A 17,509-nucleotide genomic window follows, 5' to 3' on the forward strand; every position below is an offset into this window, starting at 1 on the left:
TGTTTCATTATACCCAAGCGTAATACTGACAGAGTTTTAAATATGTTTCCATATAGCCTGTTGATAGAACCTCCTTTCGAAAATACAGATATGACTGTCTAACTACTCTGCTTCAAATCCTCCAGGGGTTCCACATTGCCCACAAAGGTAGACCAAGATCCTCGCCATCAGAGAAGTGAGGTGCTGGGATCACTGAGTGGTTCATCTGGGAGACATACTATTTTGCACAAGAGGAGAAAGCAAATGTTCACGTGGACTATCCAACCACTAAAGCACCAGGTCCTGGGAATAAAACTAACAAGTTCCCTAACAGTCCCCAAACCTGGCTCTGACCTCTTCTCGTGCAAAACTTCTGACCTGATTTTAGAAGATCCCGTTTCATTTCTTAAATCAAATATCCTTATCCTTCATGCACTATGGCTGCTCCGAATCGACCGATAAGAAAAAGAATGCCCTTAAAAAAATACCATCAGGGCAGTTTCAGTGTGAGCTTTCTCTCCTGCCTCTCCCTGCCAGACCTTGGCTTCTTTTTTCCAAAACGTGGCTGGAGCATCTCCTTCAAGAAGTCTTCCTCCAAGTCTCTGACTCAATTCTAATCAGACTCTGACTCGTGTGAGTAGCAGAGACCCTGTCTGTTACAGTTGTACGTGTTGTTTTTCCTGTCTTCTTTCTTTGATTAGCCTGTACACTCTACTGGGCAAGCCCTGCACCCCCACATCTTTTGCAGCACCCCAACCACTTAGCACAATGGTCTGCACACAGAGGGAAATTAATTTTTGCAGCTTGACATGTGGGTCCCCACTCCAGCTCCCGGGTAATCATTTATCAGCAAACAAATTAGTTATCAGTAAAACAGCCAAGGCTTCCAGAGTGAATCATTTGTATTTCCACTGCTGGAAAAAATAACATACACCACTTCCCTTGCAGAGGGGAATTTCAATAGAGAATATGAGAGGGGAGGGTATAGCTCAAAGTGGTAGAGCACAAGATTAGCATGCACGAGGCCCTGAGTTCAATTCCCAGTACCTCCTCTAAAAAGCAAATGAATAAACCTAAGTATCTCCCTCCCCCACGAAACAAAATAAGTAAATAAACCTAACTTTAAAAATAGCTATTAAAAAAAATAGAGAATGTGGTCGTGACCCCCAGGGGTAGATCTTGCCTGAGAGTATTGACACTTGTAACTCTCTGACCTGGAAAAATGAATCAGCTTTTATTTTGAATCATGTTTTCACCTAGGTTCCTTTAGCCTAAAGGCGTAAAAGTCAGAGAAGGTAATCCCCATCCTACTGGCAACAACAAGTAAACATACATATAATTAGCAGCACTAAATCCTGGGATCCAAGCACACTCCCACCCCTGCAGCATCCAGGGTGGGCTCACAGATGGCTCAGAGGCTGTGCCTGCCTCCATCTGTCCCTGGCACAGCCCCACCCGGGCGCCACGCTGCTTCTCTCTTGCATCTCCTGCTGATGCCCAGAGCCTGCTTCTTCTGCCTGACTCGCCCCTCTAAGGCTGTGGGGAGCTCTGCCTTGATCCCCTACTCCTGGGTGGGCTGCTTCACGAGGGAGCTCAGCCCTGGGGAGCTTTCTGAGGAAGCATTCTTTCCCTACACCTCCTGTCTCCACCTCCCTCTTCCCCATCCTCCCCCCCTCCCTCCATGATGCTGGTCCTTTACCTTCACCAGCTGCAGCCTAGCCAGGCACCAGTGGAGGAGGACCTCCATCTCTCCCTACTACAGGGTTCAGACACCCGAGGTTTCAAGTCAGACAGGCTATTTTTACATTTTGACTCCATCTCGACAATTGCTTCTCTTCTCTGAACCTCACTGTTGTCATCTATGCAATAGAAGGAATAACATCTACCTATGGTGTTGTCGTGTGCAGGAAGCAGAAATGTCAATAATACTGATACCACCTAACAACCAAGGGATTTGCATGTGCCGGGTATGCCGTGGTCACACATTTTCCAGAAGCCCAGCATGACAACTGGCCCAGAGCAGGTGGTCAGCAGATTCTGTCCCCTCTTCTCCCTTCTTTTCTTCTCCTTCCTCTCTCCCTAAGTCTAGCAGGACCTGAGGGCCCAGTTTCTGGTCCCGAATGGGGACTTTGTCCTCTCTGCAGCATCTTTCCTTCTCCCACCAGCAGCGTGGGAGCCCCCAGACCCCCTGAGACTCTCCACACACTAGAAAAAGTGATCTCTTCCCCTTCCTGTCCAAGTACCCTGCCCAACAGGGCAGCTCCATTTCCGTCCCCAGCCAGGTTTCCAAGCTCCATCCCCACGTGGGGCTGCCACACATGGTACTCTGTTCCTTCAGGGAACATAGTAGCCATTAGCTAGAGACAGGGTCAGCTCCACATTCTCCTGGACCAGAGAAGGTGCCCCTAAGAGCCCTTTCCTTCCACTATGGCACACAGGCAGGCCCTCTGTGCCAGCCACACTGCAGAACACTTGCTGGACCCAGAGAACCAAAGTCTGAGGGGAGCAATCTGCAGTGGAGCAAAGGGCGGGAACCAGCTGGGCCCAACCTTCATCCTGACCTGGAGATGCAGCTGAGAAAAAGGGGCCTGGGAGGAGAGGGGGCTGCACCCAGTGTCAGGGGAGGGGCTGAGCAGGACACCAGGACTGTGTCAGACTTCAAGGGGCCATCCTACTGTGGAGTTTGAAGACCTCTGAGGAACCCCCAGTGGATTTTGCTCCCCTTTGCCCTGCTTCTGGTGTACATGCATCGTCTCAGCAAGGCTGCTGGACTTTCCCTCTTCCTCTATCCATTCTTGCTTCTGTGGAGGTCCTGCCTGACATCTGTGTGTTTACCCCTAAGCACCAAATCTCGTTTACGCCACCCTTCAGTAGTTATGGACACTTCAAATGTTACTGCTAAAATTCTGTTCCCTTCTCTCATCACCATCCCATTTCCTCTCACCCACTCCCAGTCTCTCCCAAAGGAAACCATGAGTTGGATATTCAAGCCGCCCTCATCAGCCCTTTCTCCAAGTTTCCCGGGCTGTGTGACTGCCGGTGATCTCCCATGAGGTCATAAATCCAAACACTTGAACTGCAGCAGACCACAGCAGCTGTGACTTCCACTCTCTCCCCCTCATCCTGGGCAAAGGCAGGCCTGGCTGGTTTCAGGGCACTTTCTTTCCTGCCTCCGTAGTAAGAAAGGGCCAGTCACAGCAGAGGTAAAGGACAGTCCTCACCTCCCTCTGGCCAGGAAGAGGTGGACAGCAGGCCTCACAACCTGGCAGGAGAGGAGACAAGACTGAATGTCTCCGGAAGCTATAAAGTCAGAGAAATAATAGTGGCAAGCGGGCACCGGACTCTGAGCCCTGCGTCAGGTGAATTATGTTCACTGAGTCTTCACAGCAATCCCGGGAGCAGGGGAGGTAAGTGCTGCTACTATTCCCCTGGCGACAAGAGGCTCAGAACGGCTCCATAACTCCCCCACGGTCACACAGGCCAAAGGGGAGAGAAAATGACTTGATGCATCTCCTTTTGTCATTAGGTAGGATGATCCCCAGGAACTGGACAAAAAAGGTGCTGGACCCAGTTGGCATAATAAAATAACAGAGGTTTGCTGAACCAGCCCTAGAACTTCAAGAAAGAACATGGCTGTGGAAGACAGAGGTGGCTGCCCAGGGAAGAGATCTTGTAAGAGCTTGTCTGGTGTTGACTTATCAGCATGTTCTTGTGTTGGGTTGGGCCGACCTGGAATTCCCTTCTGCTACCCCAAATCTCCTGTAAAAGGCAGCCAGGTGGGCTAACACTGCCTGCCATCACATTAATGAGCATAGGTAGGTGTTGCTTGGAGGATGAAAGGAGGGAGCAAGGTCTGGCCTGCAGGGAAGCCGTGGAGGACAGGCCGGCAGCCTCTACTCTGGAGACTGCATGGACCACTCGAGGGTTTGTTCTGAGCAGGACCTGGAGGCAGAGGGAGGCCATGGCAGTGCACCTGCCCTGGAATCCTCAGGTACCCTGCAAGGAAGCAAGGGTCCCAGCATAACTGGGGATGGAGGCTTAAGCCGTTTGATGAGGATATTACAGAAAAATGATTCCCAGAAAGCAGAAGGATTTGGGAACTCTCTGTTTCACATCAGGCGATTCTAACAACCACCCGATGAGGTAAATAATTCACTTTCTCCTTTGCGTAGACAGGTAAACCCAAGTTATTTAAGAGGTGGGACTCATCTGGAGCCAAAGCCGGAGCCCACAGGCTGTCCTTCTGCTCTGCACTGAGAGTTGCCCTCGAACGAAGAACCTCACCCTGCAGGCTCCGCCTGCTCCCGCACAGGCCTCGGGTAGGCAGCGAAAGCCCTTCTTCAGGGTGAATCTCATGCTCTGTCTTCCTCCCCACACCAGGGTAGCCTAAACCGCTTCCCTTGAGCACTACAGCATTAGGAGTCCTGACTCTAAGTCAGACAGCCTAATTGTGTGACCCTGATAAATAATAACATCTATTTTGTAGGGCTGGTGCCAGGAGTCAAAGAAAACAAAAAGTACCTAGCATACAGTTAGCTTACAAAAAAAATTAATTGTATTACTATAATGGTTTTGCCTCAGCACAGATTGTTTTCCTTAAATTCTGGACACGTAGGGAAAAAACTCCGAATTAAACCATAGTCTGCAACACATGGATATTAAAGTTATCACAAGAAAAGTATACGGATTTTGGAAGGGCTAGTATATCCTGATTGGTTATTTTCTCTATTGCTATCATTTCAATGTAGATTTCCATTAAGTAGTGTTCCCAAGAACTCTTATAACTTATTAATTAAATACTTTGATGGCCTCAAGGCAGAACTTAAGAAAATTACCAACTGTAATTTAGCTATCTGCATATTTGCACACTAACATTTCTTGGTATATTTTAAAATTCATAACATTTATTTCTAACAGTAAGTCAACTTGTTTACTGTAGGACATTTTAAAATAAAAAGTATAAAAGAAGAAATAAAAATTGTATGCTTACCATCAGAGATACTATTAATAAATACTGACTTACTGCTATCTTTTCTGTTTAAAAATTTTACTTATCAAAATAAGTCCATTTTCACTGAATATTCAATAATAAAAAATTTCCATATCATTATTCTTTTAAAACACAATGTTTATGCTAGTATAATAGTCTACAATAAATCTATAACTTAATTTATATAACCATTTTCATATAGTTGTATATTTAGACTGCTTCTAATTATTCCCAATTTTAATGTGGACACTTTTATACATAAATCTGTATGTGCTTCTCTAGTTGGTTCCCATATTTCCTCAGGTCTCATAGCAACCTGTGAGTCAAATAAAATCAACCATTTTGCCCAAATTACAGCAGTACAGCTCTTCTGCCTTCCCTACCCACCCTCCTAGCATAAAGGAAAGAACTGGGCACTTGCTGCAAAGTCTCTACCAGTTTTATTGCTCTTATTTATCTCACTTGACGTAGATAGTCATACATTTTGCTGAAGAAATATGAATACATTTGATTATAGGATGCTGCCCCAGTATCACCTAGAGATATTATATAATATGTGGTATATGCATCACATGTCCTTACTAGAATTCAAAAATTTGACCTACAGGGTTTCCACAATAAAGTGATGATTTTTAATCCTGCTTCAATTAGAATCATCTGGTAAGCTTTAAAACAAAAACAAAAACCAACGCCCAGGCCCAGACCTAAATATTCCAATTCAATTATTTCTACAAGTTTTGTTTTTTTTACGATATACTTTTTATTTTGAAATAATTATAGATTCATAGGAGGCTGCAAAAATAGTTCAGAAAGATCCTGTGTCCTCTTAAGTTTCCCTCAGTGGTAATATCTTATACAAATCCAGGACACTGACATTGCTACAATCCATGCATTTCACCAGTTTTACGTGTACTCCTGTGTGTGTGTGTGTGTGTGTGTGTGTGTGTGTATGTGTGTAGTTTTATGCAATTGTATCACCTGTGTAGATTCATGTAACCACCACCACAATCAAGATACAGAACTGTTCATCTTCAAAAAGATCCTTGTGCTACTCCACCTCCCTCCTTGCCCCATTCCTAACCTCTGATTCCACTTATTTTTGAGTCCCCAGGAGGTGCCTCAAACAGAAACCTCATACATGTTTCCCCAGGCCAGCCTGCTTGGTGCCGGCACTTCCTACAGGCCCCCTGGAGGGAGCCCGCTGCCATCCCTTCTGCCATCGCTGTCCCCAGGTCAATGCCCTACTGCTCAGGACGCTGCCTCCAGGACACCTCAAAGCCTACAGAGCTTAGATATGTCAAATGGGGCAGCAATAGGATGGACAGAGATAGGATGAGCCCTAAGAAATGGAAAGACTGCCCACTCTCCAGCTCTGTGTCACACTCGGCCAGTTGTGTACTGGCCAGAGCAGGACAGTCTCTGCCAGAACCATACACCCTCACCCATTCTGACTGCTGCTCCCTTGTCTTTGCAGGTCAGTTCTAAGCCCCAGTGCTGGGCTGGTCAGGCACTGCCCTTGTCTCCACCTCTGTCCCCTAAGGGACTCTGTTCAAAGCTAGCGTTCACATTGTCTGGGTAAGTAGATGCCTGAGGGCTTTCCCTGCACACAAGTTCATCAGATCCCACTGGGCTAAGTTGCAGAGCCACAGTTTAGGCTTGGCTAGGAGCCCCACTCCTCTCAGGATAAATCTGACAGTATTAAAAAGAGATGAAGCAGCCAACTCAAGCCCAGGGACTCTTTCACCAGTTGAATGGGATCCATCATCTCATTCCAAATATACAGGTTTTACTGAGTCTAGCTTTGGTCAAACATGTTTGATTGTCTAAAGAAGATAATTATCCTCCCTCTCATTGCCCTCCCATCTCATACAAGACATGTTCATGGTAATTAGCTGTATACCTCAGTAGTTAAGTTACAGAAGAGCAACAGGGGAGCGTGACTAGCTAGGATAGGAATTAACATCACCCAAAAATAGATACAAGGACTCTAGAACCTCTTTGCGGGAGAGGGCAGCATGTTTTAGGTGGTAGAAGAGTAACTGCACCGTGTTAGGCAAAAGCACAATGTTGCTATTGTCTTTATCTGGAAGTAGAACAGGAGTCAAAGAAGAGTGTTGTGGATGCCAAGCTGACGAGGCACGGACTGCGGTGGCTCTGTACCACGTGAACCGAGCTGAGCTGGAGCTATGTTTCCAAGAATTCCCTTCCCTGTACAGTTTCAGGTTTGCATTGGCCACAGGAGATGTTTTGCATCAGATTTGGAAGGTGGACATGAAGGAGTGACCATGGTTTCACTCCCTGGAAGTACCCACAGGGTAGCAGGCACCATGGTTGTCAGTGAATATTGTCACTGACCTGCTGGCTTGGCTTTGTTAGTGTGAGGCAACACCCAGCCCACGGTTCCTCCAGCTCCTGCCAGTTTCTCTGTGTCCTGGGCCAGGTGTAGGCGTCTGTCACAAAGAGTGCCAGCTTCTCCTGCAGGTCACCTTGGAATGAAGGCTGGGGGTGGCAAGTTCCAGTTTGTCTTTGCAGTGTCTGTTGGTCCTGGTCTTATTCATTCCTAACTCCCTTCTCAACTGCCCATCTGGCTGATCTATAGTGACGTCAGCCTCGACTCTAGATGCAGGGCCAACAGTATAGACAGGCAGCTCCCTCAGTGCAAAATAAATACTGGTCCAAAGATTGGCCCTCTGTCCCCATTATTCCATATCCCTCAAGTGCTTCCGCATCTTTGATCAAACCCCAACTGATACAGAATTATGTGCTGATTACCTCTCAGAGAAGGTATAACTGGCAGAACTGGGAATCTATTGACAACAGAAGATCAAGTGTTAACTGTATATTGATTGGAGTGATGCAAGATGAGCAAGAAATTAAAATGCCCTGTGGAGATGCATGAATATATATATTCTCTACCCTGAACAACAAATTCTAGGCAACACCCGGCCCTTCTACTCTGACACTCAAATATCCTACCTGTTCTTCAAACAGGAAGCATCTTTACAAATGCTTAATCATTCTTTACTTGACAAATTCTGTTTTATTTACCTCTCAGGTAAGTCTGCCCCACACACCACGCCCCAGCCACACTCACATACTAGCTATGGGTCAAAAATTTTGCTTAGGTATTTTCCTTCCTCCCACCCTAGACTTGACCTCAATCTTCTATCACTTTGATGTTATCTCTCAAACTCGAAACTCTGGGTTCTGAGGTCCTAACTCAGATCCCTGCCTTAGGACACCTAAATGTCACATTCATCTGTGTGCATCCTGGTATCTGGACTTCAGAGCCCTATGGACTCTGGCTTGACTTGGCTTTTCAGACCCTGAACCTCCTGGGACTTTGGCAGAAGCCCACAGCCCCAGCTCCTACCAAAGTCATCTTCCTACCTTTGATGACCTGGATGGTGCCACCCAGTGAGAAGGAGGTGTTGGTATCTGGACATCACATGCAGGACCCAACATCCTGGAAGTGGAGTTAAGCCACTTACAGAAATACAAAGTAAGCATCCAAAAAGCTTTGAGGAAATCATACTTCATTCTATCCAACCCAAGGTAATCAGGGGAGTCCTCCTAGATTAGATGACCTTTGTAGGACTGGCACAAATTTAGCTTAACCACAGCTATATGTCATGGTCCAGGAGCTGAGCTGGGAAGGTAGGAAGGGAAAATGCTTTGGATAATGGAGAAAGCCAGAGAATTGGAATGTGAGGCCTTATGTAGACAAAAATCAGTTAAACGATTAAAATAATGAAGAGAAAAACAGTAGGGAGGGAATACAGGCAAGTTTCAATGTTCTGTTCTAAAAAGAACCAGGGAAACTGTAACCACCAAAAATAAGCCTCCAGTTCATTGAACACTTAAAACTTGTCTTTCATAAACTTCTTGCTGGGGTGACAAACACCTGAACAGTAAAAAAGAGGGAAAACTAGACGAACATCAAATCTTAGTCTGTTGCCTCCAGATTGAGAGCACGTCATTCCTGGGGGTGGGGAGGGTAGAGCTCAGCAGTGTGAGGTCCTGGGTTCAATCCCCAGAACCCCCATAAACGAACAGACAAACAAACAAGCCTAGTTGCCCCCCCAACAAAAAAAAGAGCACACCATTTCCACAGAGATGAGAGACAAGTCCCAGTTCTGAGGCTCTTGGCAGTTCCAGGAAGCACACATGTTTTCTGAACTCCCATGAGTGCTCTTGACAGGCTGAGCTGGTGAACATGTCCTAAGAATGCATCTGTGAACAACTTCTCTAGTAAAACACACAGGGAAAAAATCGCTGAAGATATTTCTGTTATAAATAAATATAGCACTGTATCTTTCTGACTCCTTATGGCAATGGAGATTTCTCTATAAAACACAGACACGCACACAATTTGTAAGGACACCAGCAAAATCACTGTTCCCTCTGAAAACCTGTTTTGACTACGTTTATTATCTAACAAATATAATTCTAGTCGATACGTTTGGAGTAAGTTCCACAGATCCTCACTATCTAAAATTCTCTGATCAGAAATTTTCTCACTCATGGTACTAAAACAATACCTCTCAGATTCATCAGATTAGTTAAAGTAGAGTTGAACTCTATCTAGACTTCTTGTAGACCCGTCCAAAGGACTGTGATCCACCTCAGGATAGTCAAATCATGAAGCGGTGAGATCATAGTATTGTGCCTCTGAAGTGGAGCTAAGTGCTAGGAAGCCTTAGAAATGGAGGAGACGCAGGAATATTTTTTCGCATATAACCTATATGAAGCCGAGATCCATGTGGTTCAGTTTCAGAATGGTGTCAAAGAAATACAGTCCATCATAAGAAGGAATTTCAAAGACTCACATTCTTTAGCTGAGGTTCTTGGAAACCATGAAGAGAAGGCCAATATACAGCACACTGCAACATTTATCTACCCGTGTCACTCATAGCAGGCTGCACTTGTTCTGAAGCATCTCTGGCCGCAATTTCCCCATGCCTTTTTCCAAACCGAGTCCCACACTTGGGTCTTCCCTCTCTTTCCTTCCTCTCTTTTTCTGTCTCTTGATTGTGTACTTTGATACAACCCCTTCTCCAGTAATTAAAAAAGGAATAAAGCCACTCCCCATTTAGGAAGGGAAGGAGGGAGGAAATTGGACAGGCATGACAGCATTATTTTTGTTATCTGGGAAAGGGAGGGAGGTTGCAGAACAATCTTGATTCCACTGAACATCCTCCCTGCCAAAGAGAGATAAGAGAACTTAATTCATACTGAGATCAGGGTGGGGAACCCAATTCTGAGATAGAAATGAATCCCGGGCCACACATTCATAAAAAGTGTATCTTACAATCATCTCTGTTGGTTGATGTATTATTTCTTTATTGTAAGAAAGTGAATATAAGATGTTAAACAGCTCATGCTTCGAAAATTAAGAGGGGGCTACATAAAACTCGTCTTAATAAGTGCACCATATAAAAATAACAATAATAAACTATAAATGCTGATATATAGATATACAGATATAGATATATAGATACATCCAATTATCTCTCTTACCTTTAACAATGTGAATAATAGAGACAAATTAACTTGAAGAAGGTCAGATAAAACAATGTTCTCCCTCACATAAAGGCTACACCCTAAACTGAACAGGGGAAAACATCATGTAATTTATCTCTCGTAAATCCCAGGTACTATGCCAGCTTTTAGAGCCAAACCAATGTTCCAACATTTGTGAAACCAATTTTATAATGTTTTAAATCAAAATTTCAAGTAGAATCTTCTTATTGTGCACACACACTGGGGCAGGATTTTACTTCCTTGATCCAGGTTGGGTCTGGGGAGGGACCCCTTGAGGAATGAGGTCTGCTGATCTCAATTGCTCAGCTTAGCAGAGGCATCAAAACTGGCAGAGGAGAGAGGCCAACTCTCCTCTCTCAGAGGGTTGGGGCCCCCACAAATTACTGGAAGCCAGAAAGGTGTGGAGAGAAAGAATAGCAGGAACCTATGTCTGAAGTGGCATTTCCAATGGGCATTCAGGCAGCTTCCTTCACCTGAGTGTGGGTAAAGGCCTCCCTTACACAGAACTCACACTTCCCTCTGTGAACTGCTAAGCCAGGGCAAGATGTGCAGCCTTTGGAAGCAAATAAAATGCCCCCAACTGCAACCTAACTCCCAAACAACTCAGCCCAGCGTTGTGCTTCAAGGGCCCACAGCTCTGCCCTGCAAAAAAGCTGAAGAGCCCTGCAGCCCAGCCAGTGACTTCATCCTCAAGAGACAAGGACTTGATGCTGGCAGGAGAGTGGTGACGCACTACAGTGCAGTTTTAGTCTGCACGAGCTGCTATAACAAATTGTCATAGGCTAGGTGTCTCAAACAGTAGAAATATTTATTTCTCACAGTTCTAGAGGCTACATATTCAAGATCAAAGTGCCAGCAGGGTCAGGTTCTGAGAAGAACCTTCTTCCTGGTTATGGCCACCTTCTCCCTGGGTCCTCACATGGCAAAGAGAAAGAAAGAAGCAAGTTCTCTCATGTGTCTTTTTATATGGGCACCAATCCCATTCATGAGGGCTCCACCCTTATGACCCAAACACCCTCCCAAAGGCCTCACCTCCTAATGTCATCATATTGGGGTTAGGATTTCAGCATATGGATTTTAGGGGTAACCAGTCAGTCCATCACACACACACACACACGCACACACAACTTACAGACACAGGACTCTAAAATCACACAGTGTGGATTCTCTTGACAGTCAGCAACATTCTCTGCCTGCCTATCTAAGCAGAGGTCTATATTAAGGTCAAAAGTTTTGGGGTTTTGTTTTCAACGAGGGGACACTGCACTTTGTGAAAGAGGCATCGTAGGCTAAAGGCAGCCCTAGTGGTGCTGCTATTTATTTTCTTGGGGAAACCACTTACCCACTCAGAGCTTCAGTTTGCTCATCTGAAAATTTGGGGATGAGAAAATCCACCTTGTAGGATTTTTATCAATATTTAATGAGTTAATTAATCTATGAAAAGCAACCAACCAAAAGTGGTAACAAGCGACAGCAGACTTTAGAAAAAGGATTTGCTTGGCTCTACCACATGGTCTCCAAAGGTGAAAAGAATGAGGTTGGTGAGAAGGCGGTGGCTGGTTACTAACAAGGTTTTGAGAGCTGCCTGCCTGCCAAGTCTAATTTTGAATCTTGGGCTCTTAGAAGCTTCTATAAAGGGACAAGCCATCACAATGCCGCACCTTGTAGTGCGGCTGGCAAAAATGCTTGTAAAACGGGGGGGGGGGTGTGTGTGTGTGTGTGTAAAGCTCAAGTGGTAGAGCGCATGCTTAGCATGCATGAGGTCCTGGGTTCAATCCCCAGTGCCTCCTCTAAAAATAAATAAACCCCCCTCCCACCTGCCAAAATAAAATAATTAAATAATACAATAATAAATGAATTAAATATTTTTTTAAATGCTTGTAAAACACTCAAAGCCTGTTAAAAATTCCCAGCAGATCTCTTCTCCCGGAGCCTTCCCCACCCCACACCAATGCGCCACTGCACATCTAAGGGAAACAAAGAAGAAATTCTAAAGCACAAAGTAGCAGCCCAACTGTTGCAGTGGTTTCCCCCGAGGGGGAATGTGCCTCCTCACACGCTTGGCTGGAGCTGACTGGGAACCAGACTGCATTCACTGAGCAAGTGGAGAAAGATTTGTCTCTAGCCAGGGCAAATTATGACATCATCTTTTGGCATTTTAAATATTCGACTGTTTACCTTGAAAAGCCTCTTGCCATTCATTTCTTTTCTAGGTTGAATGGCGGAGGCTGACTTTCAGCTTGCATTAATTGCAACTCTTAAGGAAAGAAGACTTATCTAACCCATTTGAGAAAAACTGCTCATGGAATATTGGGACGAAGCACTGGAACAGAAGACCACAGACCTGTTCCAGATAACTCCATCGTGATGACCTGAAACAATCCAGGACACGTTCCAGCCTCCATTTCCTTGTCTGTGAGATGGATGGAGACGTCCCTAAGGTTGCTTTCAGCTCTGAGAGCCACAGAACTTGGGGCAAATGAACCATACAGCTAAGGGCTTGACTGTCACCTGTGGTTTCTGCTCCTTGAAAGGAGTGGTGATTAGCTATTTAGACACAGGAATGCAGCGCTTTGATTATTCTGGTGTCTGTTTTCACAGGCATTGAAGCTGAACCCATCGCCAGCCGTGAGACCTGATGGGACCGCTCCTCTCCTTTGAAAGTGAGTAGGCCTGGCTGATACATGACACCACAGAGGTGCCCCCTCCAGCCCTGCGGTGTAAACCCCATCTTGTTGCCTACTGGGTGTGTGGCCTTGGTTAACCACAAACCCGCCTAACTGCCTCACTGACAGGCCAGCTGAATGCCGTTACTTCTTAGCCAGCCCGGAAGCGATACGACTAGAAGAGCTACTCAACTGTTAAGATGTTACATTCCTAAAGCCCTGGCTGTAACCCACAGGGACTCCAGGCAAGATAATGTCCCAGCCACTTCACTCCTGGATGACATAGAAGTCACCTGGTGTCCTGCGGGTGGCATGGCATAGAGAATGGTGAGTGAAACTAAAGCTCTTGGGGCACTTAACTGAGGTCCTCTGAGCAGGTGGCAAAGGAAGAAAGCACTGGCCTTACTTAAAGAGGCAATTAAAGTTCAGGGAGGAAAGGAAGTGTTGTTCTTTTTAATTTTTCACACCCTGCCTGACCCCTACCTCCATTCCACAAATAGCCAAGGGTACTGTTTGCTGCCAGCAGAGGTATACGGATCCCTCTGGAAAGCTATGAATGATTTACAAGCTGGGTCAATAATTAAGTTGCTGGGGAATGTGTACAAGGCATAATCAACCTTAACTCTTTAAGTCCCAGGAGACACTCCCAGGGCTGGCAAGAGAAGAATGGAATGGAAACAAAGCAAAATCCACACAGACTTGAGATGCTTTGAGGTAGTAAAGTGTATCAGTCTGTTATTGGGAAAGGCTGATGAGTAGATGGTATTTCCCATCTTGGTCTGAGATGAGATCCAGAACAAAGAAAACACGGTGTATTGGTTAAAGTACCCAAACCCCCCAATTCTCTTCTAGCTCTGTGCTGGGAGGCTGGGTGGGTGCGAGTGGGCCCTTCTCCTGGACTGGCTGGAGCTCCCTCAAGGACCTCTTCAATGACAATTTCAATGACATGGAAGACCCAGATGGTTCCTAAGGGAAAATCACCTACACGTTCGCTTGGGAGAAGGGAGCAGCCTCTCTGTGCCTGGTCCGTTGGAGGCGCAGCTCCAGGCATCCACTCCAAATAAGGGGTCACAGATAAAACCCCTGAAAGGGTCAGCAACAGGACCTGTGCACAGCGTCGAGAAGTTCAGAGAAGTCAGCCAGGTTTGGGGAGGCCTGTCAGGTTGGACAGGACTGGACCCAGGCCTCAAATGATGGGTGGGTGAGGGGCAGGACACTGCAGGGACAGACAGTAACTTCTTTCATATAATCATTCCAGCCACAAATCCATGTAGAGTCTTGCCTTCCAGAAACCAGACATGGAGTTAGGAGTTGGGGACACATGAGTGAGAAAGGTAGTGCCTGTTACAGGCTATGTTCCCTCAAATTCATATGTTGAACTCTTGGAATGGACTCAGTAACTCAGAACGTGACTGTATTTAGAAATAAAGCCTTTAAAGAGGCGATTACATTAAAATGAGGCCATTGGGTGGGTCCTCAGCCAATCTGACTAGTGTCCTTATAAAACCCAGCAGGACCCTCTGGGGCCCTCCTGGGCACAAAAGCCTTTCCACTTCTTATTGGCAGGAAAAAGCCTTCAGCCTCCTCAACCTTCCTGAATACCAAAGAGCAGATTCAGACAGTTACTAGTCAGAGAAGTAAAGGAATGCAGAAAGAAAAGAGGAGCTGGGGAAAGGGAGAAGAGTATAGCACGTGTTTAGCACATACGAGGTCCTGGGTTCAATCCCCAGCACCTCCATCAAAACAAACAAACAAACAAACAAACAAACAAACAAACAAACCTAATTACCTCCCCCCTCCAAAAAAAAGAGTAAATAAAACCAAAAAAAAAAAAAAAAAGAAGTATTAAAGAAAAAGAAACAGGAGGAGCAATCAAGAAATGCTAGTGCAGCAACTAAAGCAGGATCCTGGGTTCTTCCTGAAGGGATATACATAACAGTATCTTTGAGTTCTTCTGCAGGAACTAAGGCCCCCTGCCCAGGTGGAGGATGACAACTTCAGGCTGAGCACAAGATTCCTGGAGCACCACCCTGTGACCTCACAGCAACCAATCAGAAGAAAGTCACGCAACCTGCAGCCCTCACTCCACATTTTGCCTGTAAAAACTTCTCCCTGAAAATCATCCAGGAGTTTGGGGGCTTTGAGCATGAGACACCGTTCTGCCTGCTTGGCCCTCTAATAAACTTTCTCGGCTCCAAATTCCGACGTCTCTGTTTGCTTGGACTCAGCTCTTCATGGGGCATGTGAACTTGCATTCGATAACTCGTACAAGAAGAAACTTGGATACACAGGGAGACAGCAGGAATGCAGGTGCACAGAAGGAAGACTATGTGAGGATACAGGGAGAAGGCAGCCATGTGCCAGCCAAGGAGGGAGGCCTCAGGAGAAGCCAAACTGGCCAACACCTTGGTCTTGGACTCCCAGCCTCCAGAAGTGTAAGAAAATAAACGTCTGTTGTGTAGCCCCCTAGTCTGTGGTGTTTGGTCATGGCAGCCTGGCAGACTGACACAGTGCCCCCCTCACAGGGCTTGAGTGTGTGGAGGAAGACAGACAATAATTACACAATCAATTCTTTCATGACCACTGTGCCAGGTACTAGGAAGGGAAAGGACAGGGTGCTTTGAAGGCACCCAAAGAACAAAATTGGGCAGAGGGAGTCCTGAAGCCCAGCCGCAGAGGGGCAGGGAGCTCAGAGAAGAGGCGGACCTGGGTGGACCCCGCAAGTGGTGGGCAGAGAGGCTGACCAATGGGGAGCTCCAACTGCAGAGCCCCCTGACGTGGCCGGATGAAGTCATGCTCCATCTCCACGGCAGTGTGGAGCTATTTCTGGTTTCCAAGCAGAGAAGAAGCACAAGGACAGCAGGACTTTGAGGAGATTTTTCTTGCAGGCATGTGCTGAGGGGCTGCAGGGCTCAAGGCATGGAAAGAGGGGCACAGGGAGGAGGGCTGAACCAAGGTGGGGCCGGCAGCAGGATAAGAGGGGAGAGACTGCACACAGAAAGCATTGTGAAGAAGTGACAGGTATTGGTGATTGACGGGAAGCTCTTTTTTAATTGCCTTGTCCCTGCACCAGTCCATCCAGTGATGCTACTGACCTACAGGAAGGCCCTCCACAGACCCATCTCCAGGGTCGGTGGTGACCAGGGCGCCCAGTGTCGTGTGAGGGCCTTAAAGACCAAATGGGGAGTTTACCTGATGCCTTCCTTCTCCATCCCCTGGGCTGTACAGTGCTGAGACCCACAGAGCTTCCCAAATCTGTGCAGTGGGTATCATCTGAACAGTGGTGGGAAGGTACTGATCATGGCTTGGAGACTCAGTAAGGATACTTGGACAATGTCCATAAAGTCATATTGCAGATTTCTCTCTAAGGATCTTCCAGCATCTTGCTGCATTTTCAGCTGTTCACAGCGGGGATGGGGGCGGGGGTTGGGTTAAAAAAAAAAATTCTTGAAGGAACTGAACCTCCCATATCTCCCCATGAAGGGACACTCCTATCTGACTGACAGAAGTGGCCAGGAGTCGCTTAGATCTGCTGGAAAGGAAATGAAAACAGGAAAAATACTGAGCTAACATTTCAGAGTGCCTGGTGGCAGCCAAAGCCCATTGACTTGCAGAAACAGCCAGATGGAGAAAGCTGTAAGACAATGTGTCCTGGACTGTCAAGTGCAGGATGAAGTTTGTCACCAATGTCAAGGAGGGGGGTTGCCAAGCCCCTGGTCAGGAAACCATGGTTCTATAAGCCAAAGTTCACAACTGTAGAGAGCTACCAAGGCCAAGACTACCACTGCAGGGCACAGACAGGAGAATGTCAGCCTCATCTGCCCTCCGTCAGTGGCTGATGGCTAATCTGGAGATCAAGTTAGAGACACTGACCTACTGTAGAGCACAGGGAACTATATTCAATTTCTTGTAATAACATATAATGGAAAAGAATCGGAAAAGAAAAAATATATATGTATGTATATGTGTAACTGATCACTTTGCTGTACACCTGAAACTAACATCATAAATCAACTACACTTCAATAAAAAAATTTTTTTAAAAACCTAAAGACACTGCTCTCTGAGAAACCCACATTTGAAGTACTAAGTAAAAGCTAATACAAGCAGATGTGAATAAAACACAGGCAAGAGAGTCCAGCAACAAATCGTGGCCTGGTGAGTGACCCTAAATGCGTCCTCAGGACCCTGCTGGGGATGGGAGGAGCATTTTTTAAAGAACAGACCATTAAATAAACTATTTGTGCATGGTTGGCAGAGTTTATTATTTTACTATTACTTTAAAAAAAATCTCTTAGAACTATGTGGCTTTAAGATGCTCCATTTGCCCT

The 17,509-nt window shown here is 46.1% G+C and overlaps 1 long non-coding RNA gene across 1 annotated transcript; it reads left to right on the plus strand.

Moving 5' to 3' along the window:
* The first annotated feature begins 12,710 nt into the window (after positions 1–12,710).
* On the plus strand, positions 12,711–17,244 carry LOC116665313. Its single transcript, XR_004321866.1, has 4 exons — positions 12,711–12,954; positions 13,115–13,176; positions 13,416–13,506; positions 15,140–17,244. It is a non-coding gene; the product is annotated as an uncharacterized LOC116665313 (long non-coding RNA).
* Positions 17,245–17,509: the final 265 nt, after the last annotated feature.

This window comes from Camelus ferus, chromosome 8 (genome assembly GCF_009834535.1).
Source record: "Camelus ferus isolate YT-003-E chromosome 8, BCGSAC_Cfer_1.0, whole genome shotgun sequence".
Lineage (NCBI taxonomy): Eukaryota > Metazoa > Chordata > Mammalia > Artiodactyla > Camelidae > Camelus > Camelus ferus.